The sequence below is a fragment of the Scyliorhinus torazame genome, chromosome 14 (genome assembly GCF_047496885.1).
Source record: "Scyliorhinus torazame isolate Kashiwa2021f chromosome 14, sScyTor2.1, whole genome shotgun sequence".
NCBI classification, from domain to species: Eukaryota; Metazoa; Chordata; class Chondrichthyes; order Carcharhiniformes; family Scyliorhinidae; genus Scyliorhinus; species Scyliorhinus torazame.
Genome location: NC_092720.1, coordinates 198,101,851 through 198,116,015, shown reverse-complemented (window position 1 = coordinate 198,116,015; position 14,165 = coordinate 198,101,851). Strand labels below are relative to the sequence as shown.

At 48.1% G+C, this 14,165-nt stretch overlaps 7 non-coding genes across 7 annotated transcripts; all 7 read right to left on the bottom strand.

Annotated features, from left to right (window-relative positions):
• Positions 1-440: 440 nt before the first annotated feature.
• Positions 441-604, bottom strand: LOC140390754 (U1 spliceosomal RNA). The gene has a single exon (XR_011934811.1). It is a non-coding gene; the product is annotated as a U1 spliceosomal RNA (small nuclear RNA).
• Positions 605-2,548: 1,944 nt separating this feature from the next.
• Positions 2,549-2,712, bottom strand: LOC140390666 (U1 spliceosomal RNA). Its single transcript, XR_011934724.1, has one exon. It is a non-coding gene; the product is annotated as a U1 spliceosomal RNA (small nuclear RNA).
• A 1,922-nt stretch (positions 2,713-4,634) lies between these two features.
• Positions 4,635-4,798, bottom strand: LOC140390752 (U1 spliceosomal RNA). The gene has a single exon (XR_011934809.1). It is a non-coding gene; the product is annotated as a U1 spliceosomal RNA (small nuclear RNA).
• Positions 4,799-6,719: 1,921 nt separating this feature from the next.
• On the bottom strand, positions 6,720-6,883 carry LOC140390787 (U1 spliceosomal RNA). Its single transcript, XR_011934844.1, has one exon. It is a non-coding gene; the product is annotated as a U1 spliceosomal RNA (small nuclear RNA).
• Positions 6,884-8,806: 1,923 nt separating this feature from the next.
• On the bottom strand, positions 8,807-8,970 carry LOC140390810 (U1 spliceosomal RNA). Its single transcript, XR_011934867.1, has one exon. It is a non-coding gene; the product is annotated as a U1 spliceosomal RNA (small nuclear RNA).
• A 1,940-nt stretch (positions 8,971-10,910) lies between these two features.
• On the bottom strand, positions 10,911-11,074 carry LOC140390739 (U1 spliceosomal RNA). Its single transcript, XR_011934796.1, has one exon. It is a non-coding gene; the product is annotated as a U1 spliceosomal RNA (small nuclear RNA).
• Positions 11,075-13,018: 1,944 nt separating this feature from the next.
• Positions 13,019-13,182, bottom strand: LOC140390678 (U1 spliceosomal RNA). Its single transcript, XR_011934736.1, has one exon. It is a non-coding gene; the product is annotated as a U1 spliceosomal RNA (small nuclear RNA).
• Between the last annotated feature and the right edge of the window lie 983 nt (positions 13,183-14,165).

The window sequence follows — 14,165 nt, the reverse complement described above, 5'->3', positions numbered from 1 at the left end:
CTGGGATCGTGGAGCTGTGAAGCAACTGCAGGGCAGCACGGTAGCAGAAGTGGATAGCACCGTGGCTTCACAGCACCAGGGTGCCAGATTCGATTCGCCGCTGGGTCACTGTCTGTGCGGAGTCTGCGTGGGTTTCCTCCAGGTGCTGCGGTGTCCTCCCACAGTGCAAAGAAGTGCAGGTTATGTGGACTGGCCATGCTAAACTGCCCTCATTGTCGAAAAAAGTTTAGGAGAGGTTAATGGGATAGGATAGAAGTGAGGGCTGAAGTGGGTCGGTGCAGACTGGATGGGCTGAACGGCCTCATTCTGAACTGCATGTTCTATGCTAACCACTGTGTTACCATGCTACCCTGTTGTTGGCTCCTGGAGAGGTTTTTAGGGCGATGCTTCCAACAGGTTGCTCGATCTGAAAAGGATCAATCTATTTTTGTTTCGTAAATCAGGGGAGAGCGCGAACGCAGTCCCCCACTACCACAAATTTTGCAGTCGAGTATCCCGCATTTGGGGACATGGCAGGCGTCAGCACACCCGAAGTGCAATGGGCTAGCCTCGTCCTGGGCGAACCACCTTTTTGATCATGGTTTCACCCCTGCCAGGTAAGTATGCTTAAAAACAGTACACCCTCCCAGTCCACACCACACATCACATCTTTCACTCACACTTACTGCATTTACACGGCCAAACTGTCACTTTACTTACAATTATCTCTACCGAATTAGACTAGTTCTGTTGAATGATTTTGACAAATTGTCGAACATACCTCTCTATAAGAAACACATTGCCTAAAACGTCCGCTATGCTATTTGCATATTGGCCTGAAAAGGAAGTGAACCGCCCCTTATCTACCTGTCAGTCAAACGATGGACCGTTTTCCGGAATGAAGACTTTCTCTCTCAAAACTTTGTCTGTCCATCTTTGTTCAGCAAGGAAACAATTAACTTTTCTGACACGGAAATAGAAAGATTGATGAGGAGGTTTTTGGAGTCACGAAGATATTGGTTGTTGTCTCTAGGAGAGGTTTTTTAGCGTCATGGGCAGTTTATTGAGAGACATGTTTGCAGGTTTATTTGGGGGTGGGGTCAGGTTAATCTTCATGGGGACATGCTCCCCACCCCCATCACCACGCACGCACCCCATCCCACATGCATCACCACACACTCACACACTATACTGTTTAAAAATAAATTTAGAGTACCCAATTCATTTTATGTTCCAATTTATTGGCAATTTGATGTGGCCAATCCACCTAGCCTGTACATCTTTGGGTTGTGAGGGTGAGACCCACGCAAACACTGAGGAAAATGTGCAAACTCCTCATGGACAATGACCTGGGTCCTGGATCGAACTCTAGTCTTCGACGCCGTGAGGGAACAGTGCTAAGCACTGCGCCACCATGCCGCCCCTAAACAGACACACTACCCCGACACTCCTACACCCATCTTTTTTCTTTTAAATTTAGAGCACCCAATCATTTTGTTATTTTTTTAAATTAAGGGGCAATTTAGCATGGCCAATCCACCTAACCTGCACATCTTTGGGTTGTGGGGGTGAAACCCACGCAGACACGGCGAGAATGTGCAAACTCCACACGGACAGTGACCCTGGGCCAGGATTCAAACCCGGGTCCTCAGCGCCGTTGTCCCAGTGCTAACCACTGCACCATGTGCCATTTTCGCACACACCCATCTGACACGCACAGACCCAGCACACCAGCCCCCCACGAAAAACACACGCACACTCATTCTTGATAATCACAATCACCCCAACGCACACACACACCTCTGACACACACACACCCGACACAGAGTTAACATTTCCTCAACGGGGATAGAAAGAAATTGATGAGGAGGATTTGCGAGTCACATAAATGTTGATTGTAATAATAACAATGATTATCGTCACAAGTAGGCTTACATTAACACTGCAATGAAGTGACTGTGAAAAACAACTAGTCGCCAAAATCCGGCGCCTGTTCGGGTACAGAGCGGGAGAATTGAGAATGTCCAAATTACCTATCAGCATGCCTTTGGGGACTTGTGGGAGCAACCGAAGGAAAGCCACGCAGAGAATGTGCAGAGTCCACAGAGCCGGGAATGGGACCTGGGATCGTGGAGCTGTGAAGCAACAGCAGGGCAGCAGGGTAGCAGAAGTGGATAGCACGGTGGCTTCACAGCGCCACGGTGCCAGATTCGATTCGCTGCTGGGTCACTGTCTGTGCGGAGTCTGCGTGGGTTTCCTCCAGGTGCTGCGGTGTCCTCCCACAGTGCAAAGAGGTGCTGGTTATGTGGACTGGCTATGCTAAACTGCCCTCATTGTCGAAAAAAGTTTAGGAGAGGTTAATGGGTTAAGGGGATAGGATAGAAGTGAGGGCTGAAGTGAGACGGTGCAGACTGGATGGGCTGAACGGCCTCATTCTGCACTGTATGTTCTGTGCTAACCACTGTGTTACCATGCTCTCCTGTTGTTGGCTCCGGGAGAGGTTTTTAGAGCGATCTTTCCAACATGTTGCAGGACCAGAAAAGGATCAATCTATTTTAGTTCCGTAAATCAGGGGAGAGCGCTAACGCAGTCCCCCACTACCACAAATTTTGCAGTCGAGTATCCCGCATTTGGGGACATCGCAGGCGTCAGCACACCCGAAGTGCAATGGGCTAGCCTCGTCCTGGGCGAACCACCTTGTTGATCATGGTTTCACCCCTGCCAGGTAAGTATGCTTAAAAACAGTACACCCTCCCAGTCCACACCACACATCACATCTTTCACTCACACTTACTGCATTTACACGGCCAAACTGTCACTTTACTTACAATTATCTCTACCGAATTAGACTAGTTCTGTTGTATGATTTTGACAAATTGTCGAATATACCTCTCTATAAGAAACACATTGCCTAAAACGTCCGCTATGCTATTTGCATATTGGCCTGAAAAGGAAGTGAACCGCCCCTTATCTACCTATCAGTCAAACGATGGACCGTTATCCGGAATGAAGACTATCTCTCTCAAAACTTTGTCTGTCCATCTTTATTCAGCAAGGAAACAATTAACTTTTCTGACACAGAAATAGAAAGATTGATGAGGAGGTTTTTGGAGTCACGAAGATATTGGTTGTTGTCTCTAGGAGAGGTTTTTTAGCGTCATGAGCAGTTTATTGAGAGGCATGTTTGCAGGTTTATTTGGGGGCGGGGTCAGGTTAATCTTCATGGGGACATGCTCCCCACCCCCATCCCGACGCACGCACCCCATCCCACATGCATCACCACACACTCACACACTATATTGTTTAAAAATAAATTTAGAGTACCCAATTCATTTTATGTTCCAATTTATTGGCAATTTGATGTGGCCAATCCACCTAGCCTGTACATCTTTGGGTTGTGAGGGTGAGACCCACGCAAACACTGAGGAAAATGTGCAAACTCCTCATGGACAATGACCCGGGGCCTGGATCGAACTCTGGTCTTCGACGCCGTGAGGGAACAGTGCTAAGCACTGCGCCACCATGCCGCCCCTAAACAGACACACTACCCCGACCCTCCTGCACCCATCTTTTTTCTTTTAAATTTAGAGCACCCAATCATTTTGTTATTTTTTTAAATTAAGGGGCAATTTAGCATAGCCAATCCACCTAACCTGCACATCTTTGGGTTGTGGGGGTGAAACCCACGCAGACACGGCGAGAATGTGCAAACTCCACACGGACAGTGACCCTGGGCCAGGATTCAAACCCGGGTCCTCAGCGCCGTTGTCCCAGTGCTAACCATTGCACCATGTGCCACTTTCGCACACACCCATCTGACACGCACAGACCCAGCACACCAGCCCCCCACGAAAAACACACACACACTCATTCTTGATACTCACAATCACCCAACACACACACCCGACACTGAGTTAACATTTCTGCAACGGGGATAGAAAGAAATTGATGAGGAGGATTTGAGAGTCACAAAGATGTTGATTGTAATAAAAACAATGATTATCGTCACAAGTAGGCTTACATTAACACTGCAATGAAGTTACTGTGAAAAACAACTAGTCGCCACAATCCGGCGCCTGTTCGGGTACAGAGCGGGAGAATTGAGAATGTCCAAATTACCTATCAGCATGCCTTTGGGGACTTGTGGGAGCAACCGGAGGAAAGCCACGCAGACACGTGGAGAATGTGCAGAGTCCACAGAGCCGGGAATGGGACCTGGGATCGTGGAGCTGTGAAGCAACTGCAGGGCAGCACGGTAGCAGAAGTGGATAGCACCGTGGCTTCACAGCACCAGGGTGCCAGACTCGATTCGCCGCTGGGTCACTGTCTGTGCGGAGTCTGCGTGGGTTTCCTCCAGGTGCTGCGGTGTCCTCCCACAGTGCAAAGAAGTGCAGGTTATGTGGACTGGCCATGCTAAACTGCCCTCATTGTCGAAAAAAGTTTAGGAGAGGTTAATGGGATAGGATAGAAGTGAGGGCTGAAGTGGGTCGGTGCAGACTGGATGGGCTGAACGGCCTCATTCTGAACTGCATGCTCTATGCTAACCACTGTGTTACCATGCTACCCTGTTGTTGGCTCCTGGAGAGGTTTTTAGGGCGATGCTTCCAACAGGTTGCTCGATCTGATAAGGATCAATCTATTTTTGTTTCGTAAATCAGGGGAGAGCGCGAACGCAGTCCCCCACTACCACAAATTTTGCAGTCGAGTATCCCGCATTTGGGGACATGGCAGGCGTCAGCACACCCGAAGTGCAATGGGCTAGCCTCGTCCTGGGCGAACCACCTTTTTGATCATGGTTTCACCCCTGCCAGGTAAGTATGCTTAAAAACAGTACACCCTCCCAGTCCACACCACACATCACATCTTTCACTCACACTTACTGCATTTACACGGCCAAACTGTCACTTTACTTACAATTAGCTCTACCGAATTAGACTAGTTCTGTTGAATGATTTTGACAAATTGTCGAACATACCTCTCTATAAGAAACACATTGCCTAAAACGTCCGCTATGCTATTTGCATATTGGCCTGAAAAGGAAGTGAACCGCCCCTTATCTACCTGTCAGTCAAACGATGGACCGTTTTCCGGAATGAAGACTTTCTCTCTCAAAACTTTGTCTGTCCATCTTTGTTCAGCAAGGAAACAATTAACTTTTCTGACACGGAAATAGAAAGATTGATGAGGAGGTTTTTGGAGTCACGAAGATATTGGTTGTTGTCTCTAGGAGAGGTTTTTTAGCGTCATGGGCAGTTTATTGAGAGGCATGTTTGCAGGTTTATTTGGGGGTGGGGTCAGGTTAATCTTCATGGGGACATGCTCCCCACCCCCATCCCCACGCACGCACCCCATCCCACATGCATCACCACACACTCACACACTATATTGTTTAAAAATAAATTTAGAGTACCCAATTCATTTTATGTTCCAATTTATTGGCAATTTGATGTGGCCAATCCACCTAGCCTGTACATCTTTGGGTTGTGAGGGTGAGACCCACGCAAACACTGAGGAAAATGTGCAAACTCCTCATGGACAATGACCTGGGTCCTGGATCGAACTCTAGTCTTCGACGCCGTGAGGGAACAGTGCTAAGCACTGCGCCACCATGCCGCCCCTAAACAGACACACTACCCCGACACTCCTACACCCATCTTTTTTCTTTTAAATTTAGAGCACCCAATCATTTTGTTATTTTTTTAAATTAAGGGGCAATTTAGCATGGCCAATCCACCTAACCTGCACATCTTTGGGTTGTGGGGGTGAAACCCACGCAGACACGGCGAGAATGTGCAAACTCCACACGGACAGTGACCCTGGGCCAGGATTCAAACCCGGGTCCTCAGCGCCGTTGTCCCAGTGCTAACCATTGCACCATGTGCCACTTTCGCACACACCCATCTGACACGCACAGACCCAGCACACCAGCCCCCCACGAAAAACACACACACACTCATTCTTGATACTCACAATCACCCAACACACACACCCGACACTGAGTTAACATTTCTGCAACGGGGATAGAAAGAAATTGATGAGGAGGATTTGAGAGTCACAAAGATGTTGATTGTAATAAAAACAATGATTATCGTCACAAGTAGGCTTACATTAACACTGCAATGAAGTTACTGTGAAAAACAACTAGTCGCCACAATCCGGCGCCTGTTCGGGTACAGAGCGGGAGAATTGAGAATGTCCAAATTACCTATCAGCATGCCTTTGGGGACTTGTGGGAGCAACCGGAGGAAAGCCACGCAGACACGTGGAGAATGTGCAGCGTCCACAGAGCCGGGAATGGGACCTGGGATCGTGGAGCTGTGAAGCAACTGCAGGGCAGCACGGTAGCAGAAGTGGATAGCACCGTGGCTTCACAGCACCAGGTGCCAGATTCGATTCGCCGCTGGGTCACTGTCTGTGCGGAGTCTGCGTGGGTTTCCTCCAGGTGCTGCGGTGTCCTCCCACAGTGCAAAGAAGTGCAGGTTATGTGGACTGGCCATGCTAAACTGCCCTCATTGTCGAAAAAAGTTTAGGAGAGGTTAATGGGATAGGATAGAAGTGAGGGCTGAAGTGGGTCGGTGCAGACTGGATGGGCTGAACGGCCTCATTCTGAACTGCATGTTCTATGCTAACCACTGTGTTACCATGCTACCCTGTTGTTGGCTCCTGGAGAGGTTTTTAGGGCGATGCTTCCAACAGGTTGCTCGATCTGAAAAGGATCAATCTATTTTTGTTTCGTAAATCAGGGGAGGGCGCGAACGCAGTCCCCCACTACCACAAATTTTGCAGTCGAGTATCCCGCATTTGGGGACATGGCAGGCGTCAGCACACCCGAAGTGCAATGGGCTAGCCTCGTCCTGGGCGAACCACCTTTTTGATCATGGTTTCACCCCTGCCAGGTAAGTATGCCTAAAAACAGTACACCCTCCCAGTCCACACCACACATCACATCTTTCACTCACACTTACTGCATTTACACGGCCAAACTGTCACTTTACTTACAATTATCTCTACCGAATTAGACTAGTTCTGTTGTATGATTTTGACAAATTGTCGAATATACCTCTCTATAAGAAACACATTGCCTAAAACGTCCGCTATGCTATTTGCATATTGGCCTGAAAAGGAAGTGAACCGCCCCTTATCTACCTATTAGTCAAACGATGGACCGTTTTCCGGAATGAAGACTATCTCTCTCAAAACTTTGTCTGTCCATCTTTATTCAGCAAGGAAACAATTAACTTTTCTGACACAGAAATAGAAAGATTGATGAGGAGGTTTTTGGAGTCACGAAGATATTGGTTGTTGTCTCTAGGAGAGGTTTTTTAGCGTCATGAGCAGTTTATTGAGAGGCATGTTTGCAGGTTTATTTGGGGGCGGGGTCAGGTTAATCTTCATGGGGACATGCTCCCCACCCCCATCCCCACGCACGCACCCCATCCCACATGCATCACCACACACTCACACACTATATTGTTTAAAAATAAATTTAGAGTACCCAATTCATTTTATGTTCCAATTTATTGGCAATTTGATGTGGCCAATCCACCTAGCCTGTACATCTTTGGGTTGTGAGGGTGAGACCCATGCAAACACTGAGGGAAATGTGCAAACTCCTCATGGACAATGACCCGGGGCCTGGATCGAACTCTGGTCTTCGACGCCGTGAGGGAACAGTGCTAAGCACTGCGCCACCATGCCGCCCCTAAACAGACACACTACCCCGACACTCCTACACCCATCTTTTTTTTTTGAAATTTAGAGCACCCAATCATTTTGTTATTTTTTTAAATTAAGGGGCAATTTAGCATGGCCAATCCACCTAACCTGCACATCTTTGGGTTGTGGGGGTGAAACCCACGCAGACACGGCGAGAATGTGCAAACTCCACACGGACAGTGACCCTGGGCCAGGTTTCAAACCCGGGTCCTCAGCGCCGTTGTCCCAGTGCTAACCACTGCTCCATGTGCCATTTTCGCACACACCCATCTGACACGCACAGACCCAGCACACCAGCCCCCCACGAAAAACACACGCACACTCATTCTTGATACTCACAATCACCCCAACGCACACACCTGACACTGAGTTAACATTTCTGCAACGGGGATAGAAAGAAATTGATGAGGAGGATTTGAGAGTCACAAAGATGTTGATTGTAATAAAAACAATGATTATCGTCACAAGTAGGCTTACATTAACACTGCAATGAAGTTACTGTGAAAAACAACTAGTCGCCACAATCCGGCGCCTGTTCGGGTACAGAGCGGGAGAATTGAGAATGTCCAAATTACCTATCAGCATGCCTTTGGGGACTTGTGGGAGCAACCGGAGGAAAGCCACGCAGACACGTGGAGAATGTGCAGAGTCCACAGAGCCGGGAATGGGACCTGGGATCGTGGAGCTGTGAAGCAACTGCAGGGCAGAACGGTAGCAGAAGTGGATAGCACCGTGGCTTCACAGCACCAGGGTGCCAGACTCGATTCGCCGCTGGGTCACTGTCTGTGCGGAGTCTGCGTGGGTTTCCTCCAGGTGCTGCGGTGTCCTCCCACAGTGCAAAGAAGTGCAGGTTATGTGGACTGGCCATGCTAAACTGCCCTCATTGTCGAAAAAGGTTTAGGAGAGGTTAATGGGATAGGATAGAAGTGAGGGCTGAAGTGGGTCGGTGCAGACTGGATGGGCTGAACGGCCTCATTCTGAACTGCATGTTCTATGCTAACCACTGTGTTACCATGCTACCCTGTTGTTGGCTCCTGGAGAGGTTTTTAGGGCGATGCTTCCAACAGGTTGCTCGATCTGAAAAGGATCAATCTATTTTTGTTTCGTAAATCAGGGGAGAGCGCGAACGCAGTACCCCACTACCACAAATTTTGCAGTCGAGTATCCCGCATTTGGGGACACGGCAGGCGTCAGCACACCCGAAGTGCAATGGGCTAGCCTCGTCCTGGGCGAACCACCTTTTTGATCATGGTTTCACCCCTGCCAGGTAAGTATGCTTAAAAACAGTACACCCTCCCAGTCCACACCACACATCACATCTTTCACTCACACTTACTGCATTTTCACGGCCAAACTGTCACTTTACTTACAATTATCTCTACCGAATTAGACTAGTTCTGTTGTATGATTTTGACAAATTGTCGAATATACCTCTCTATAAGAAACACATTGCCTAAAACGTCCGCTATGCTATTTGCATATTGGCCTGAAAAGGAAGTGAACCGCCCCTTATCTACCTATCAGTCAAACGATGGACCGTTTTCCGGAATGAAGACTATCTCTCTCAAAACTTTGTCCATCTTTATTCAGCAAGGAAACAATTAACTTTTCTGACACAGAAATAGAAAGATTGATGAGGAGGTTTTTGGAGTCACGAAGATATTGGTTGTTGTCTTTAGGAGAGGTTTTTTAGCGTCATGAGCAGTTTATTGAGAGGCATGTTTGCAGGTTTATTTGGGGGCGGGGTCAGGTTAATCTTCATGGGGACATGCACCCCACCACCATCCCCACGCACGCACCCCATCCCACATGCATCACCACACACTCACACACTATATTGTTTAAACATAAATTTAGAGTACCCAATTCATTTTATGTTCCAATTTATTGGCAATTTGATGTGGCCAATCCACCTAGCCTGTACATCTTTGGGTTGTGAGGGTGAGACCCACGCAAACACTGAGGAAAATGTGCAAACTCCTCATGGACAATGACCTGGGTCCTGGATCGAACTCTAGTCTTCGACGCCGTGAGGGAACAGTGCTAAGCACTGCGCCACCATGCCGCCCCTAAACAGACACACTACCCCGACACTCCTACACCCATCTTTTTTCTTTTAAATTTAGAGCACCCAATCATTTTGTTATTTTTTTAAATTAAGGGGCAATTTAGCATGGCCAATCCACCTAACCTGCACATCTTTGGGTTGTGGGGGTGAAACCCACGCAGACACGGCGAGAATGTGCAAACTCCACACGGACAGTGACCCTGGGCCAGGATTCAAACCCGGGTCCTCAGCGCCGTTGTCCCAGTGCTAACCACTGCACCATGTGCCATTTTCGCACACACCCATCTGACACGCACAGACCCAGCACACCAGCCCCCCACGAAAAACACACGCACACTCATTCTTGATAATCACAATCACCCCAACGCACACACACACCTCTGACACACACACACCCGACACAGAGTTAACATTGCCTCAACGGGGATAGAAAGAAATTGATGAGGACGATTTGCGAGTCACATAAATGTTGATTGTAATAATAACAATGATTATCGTCACAAGTAGGCTTACATTAACACTGCAATGAAGTGACTGTGAAAAACAACTAGTCGCCAAAATCCGGCGCCTGTTCGGGTACAGAGCGGGAGAATTGAGAATGTCCAAATTACCTATCAGCATGCCTTTGGGGACTTGTGGGAGCAACCGGAGGAAAGCCACGCAGAGAATGTGCAGAGTCCACAGAGCCGGGAATGGGACCTGGGATCGTGGAGCTGTGAAGCAACAGCAGGGCAGCAGGGTAGCAGAAGTGGATAGCACGGTGGCTTCACAGCGCCACGGTGCCAGATTCGATTCGCTGCTGGGTCACTGTCTGTGCGGACTCTGCGTGGGTTTCCTCCAGGTGCTGCGGTGTCCTCCCACAGTGCAAAGAGGTGCTGGTTATGTGGACTGGCTATGCTAAACTGCCCTCATTGTCGAAAAAAGTTTAAGAGAGGTTAATGGGTTAAGGGGATAGGATAGAAGTGAGGGCTGAAGTGAGACGGTGCAGACTGGATGGGCTGAACGGCCTCATTCTGCACTTTATGTTCTGTGCTAACCACTGTGTTACCATGCTCTCCTGTTGTTGGCTCCGGGAGAGGTTTTTAGAGCGATCTTTCCAACATGTTGCTCGACCAGAAAAGGATCAATCTATTTTAGTTCCGTAAATCAGGGGAGAGCGCGAACGCAGTCCCCCACTACCACAAATTTTGCAGTCGAGTATCCCGCATTTGGGGACAGCGCAGGCGTCAGCACACCCGAAGTGCAATGGGCTAGCCTCGTCCTGGGCGAACCACCTTGTTGATCATGGTTTCACCCCTGCCAGGTAAGTATGCTTAAAAACAGTACACCCTCCCAGTCCACACCACACATCACATCTTTCACTCACACTTACTGCATTTACACGGCCAAACTGTCACTTTACTTACAATTATCTCTACCGAATTGGACTAGTTCTGTTGTATGATTTTGACAAATTGTCGAATATACCTCTCTATAAGAAACACATTGCCTAAAACGTCCGCTATGCTATTTGCATATTGGCCTGAAAAGGAAGTGAACCGCCCCTTATCTACCTATCAGTCAAACGATGGACCGTTTTCCGGAATGAAGACTTTCTCTCTCAAAACTTTGTCTGTCCATCTTTGTTCAGCAAGGAAACAATTAACTTTTCTGACACGGAAATAGAAAGATTGATGAGGAGGTTTTTGGAGTCACGAAGATATTGGTTGTTGTCTCTAGGAGAGGTTTTTTAGCGTCATGAGCAGTTTATTGAGAGGCATGTTTGCAGGTTTATTTGGGGGTGGGGTCAGGTTAATCTTCATGGGGACATGCTCCCCACCCCCATCCCCACGCACGCAACCCATCCCACATGCATCACCACACACTCACACACTATATTGTTTAAAAATAAATTTAGAGTACCCAATTCATTTTATGTTCCAATTTATTGGCAATTTGATGTGGCCAATCCACCTAGCCTGTACATCTTTGGGTTGTGAGGGTGAGACCCACGCAAACACTGAGGAAAATGTGCAAACTCCTCATGGACAATGACCTGGGTCCTGGATCGAACTCTAGTCTTCGACGCCGTGAGGGAACAGTGCTAAGCACTGCGCCACCATGCCGCCCCTAAACAGACACACTACCCCGACACTCCTACACCCATCTTTTTTCTTTTAAATTTAGAGCACCCAATCATTTTGTTATTTTTTTAAATTAAGGGGCAATTTAGCATGGCCAATCCACCTAACCTGCACATCTTTGGGTTGTGGGGGTGAAACCCACGCAGACACGGCGAGAATGTGCAAACTCCACACGGACAGTGACCCTGGGCCAGGATTCAAACCCGGGTCCTCAGCGCCGTAGTCCCAGTGCTAACCACGGCACCATGTGCCATTTTCGCACACACCCATCTGACACGCACAGACCCAGCACACCAGCCCACCACGAAAAACACACGCACACTCATTCTTGATACTCACAATCACCCCAACGCACACACACATCTCTGACACACACACACCCGACACAGAGTTAACATTTCCTCAACGGGGATAGAAAGAAATTGATGAGGAGGATTTGCGAGTCACATAAATGTTGATTGTAATAATAACAATGATTATCGTCACAAGTAGGCTTACATTAACACTGCAATGAAGTGACTGTGAAAAACAACTAGTCGCCAAAATCCGGCGCCTGTTCGGGTACAGAGCGGGAGAATTGAGAATGTCCAAATTACCTATCAGCATGCCTTTGGGGACTTGTGGGAGCAACCGGAGGAAAGCCACGCAGAGAATGTGCAGAGTCCACAGAGCCGGGAATGGGACCTGGGATCGTGGAGCTGTGAAGCAACAGCAGGGCAGCAGGGTAGCAGAAGTGGATAGCACGGTGGCTTCACAGCGCCACGGTGCCAGATTCGATTCGCTGCTGGGTCACTGTCTGTGCGGAGTCTACGTGGGTTTCCTCCAGGTGCTGCGGTGTCCTCCCACAGTGCAAAGAGGTGCTGGTTATGTGGACTGGCTATGCTAAACTGCCCTCATTGTCGAAAAAAGTTTAGGAGAGGTTAATGGGTTAAGGGGATAGGATAGAAGTGAGGGCTGAAGTGAGACGGTGCAGACTGGATGGGCTGAACGGCCTCATTCTGCACTGTATGTTCTGTGCTAACCACTGTGTTACCATGCTCTCCTGTTGTTGGCTCCGGGAGAGGTTTTTAGAGCGATCTTTCCAACATGTTGCTCGACCAGAAAAGGATCAATCTATTTTAGTTCCGTAAATCAGGGGAGAGCGCGAACGCAGTCCCCCACTACCACAAATTTTGCAGTCGAGTATCCCGCATTTGGGGACATCGCAGGCGTCAGCACACCCGAAGTGCAATGGGCTAGCCTCGTCCTGGGCGAACCACCTTGTTGATCATGGTTTCACCTCTGCCAGGTAAGTATGCTTAAAAACAGTACACCCTCCCAGTCCACACCACACATCACATCTTTCACTCACACTTACTGCATTTACACGGCCAAACTGTCACTTTACTTACAATTATCTCTACCGAATTAGACTAGTTCTGTTGTATGATTTTGACAAATTGTCGAATATACCTCTCTATAAGAAACACATTGCCTAAAACGTCCGCTATGCTATTTGCATATTGGCCTGAAAAGGAAGTGAACCGCCCCTTATCTACCTATCAGTCAAACGATGGACCGTTTTCCGGAATGAAGACTATCTCTCTCAAAACTTTGTCTGTCCATCTTTATTCAGCAAGGAAACAATTAACTTTTCTGACACGGAAATAGAAAGATTGATGAGGAGGTTTTTGGAGTCACGAAGATATTGGTTGTTGTCTCTAGGAGAGGTTTTTTAGCGTCATGAGCAGTTTATTGAGAGGCATGTTTGCAGGTTTATTTGGGGGTGGGGTCAGGTTAATCTTCATGGGGACATGCTCCCCACCCCCATCCCCACGCACGCACCCCATCCCACATGCATCACCACACACTCACACACTATATTGTTTAAAAATAAATTTAGAGTACCCAATTCATTTTATGTTCCAATTTATTGGCAATTTGATGTGGCCAATCCACCTAGCCTGTACATCTTTGGGTTGTGAGGGTGAGACCCACGCAAACACTGAGGAAAATGTGCAAACTCCTCATGGACAATGACCTGGGTCCTGGATCGAACTCTAGTCTTCGACGCCGTGAGGGAACAGTGCTAAGCACTGCGCCACCATGCCGCCCCTAAACAGACACACTACCCCGACACTCCTACACCCATCTTTTTTCTTTTAAATTTAGAGCACCCAATCATTTTGTTATTTTTTTAAATTAAGGGGCAATTTAGCATGGCCAATCCACCTAACCTGCACATCTTTGGGTTGTGGGGGTGAAACCCACGCAGACACGGCGAGAATGTGCAAACTCCA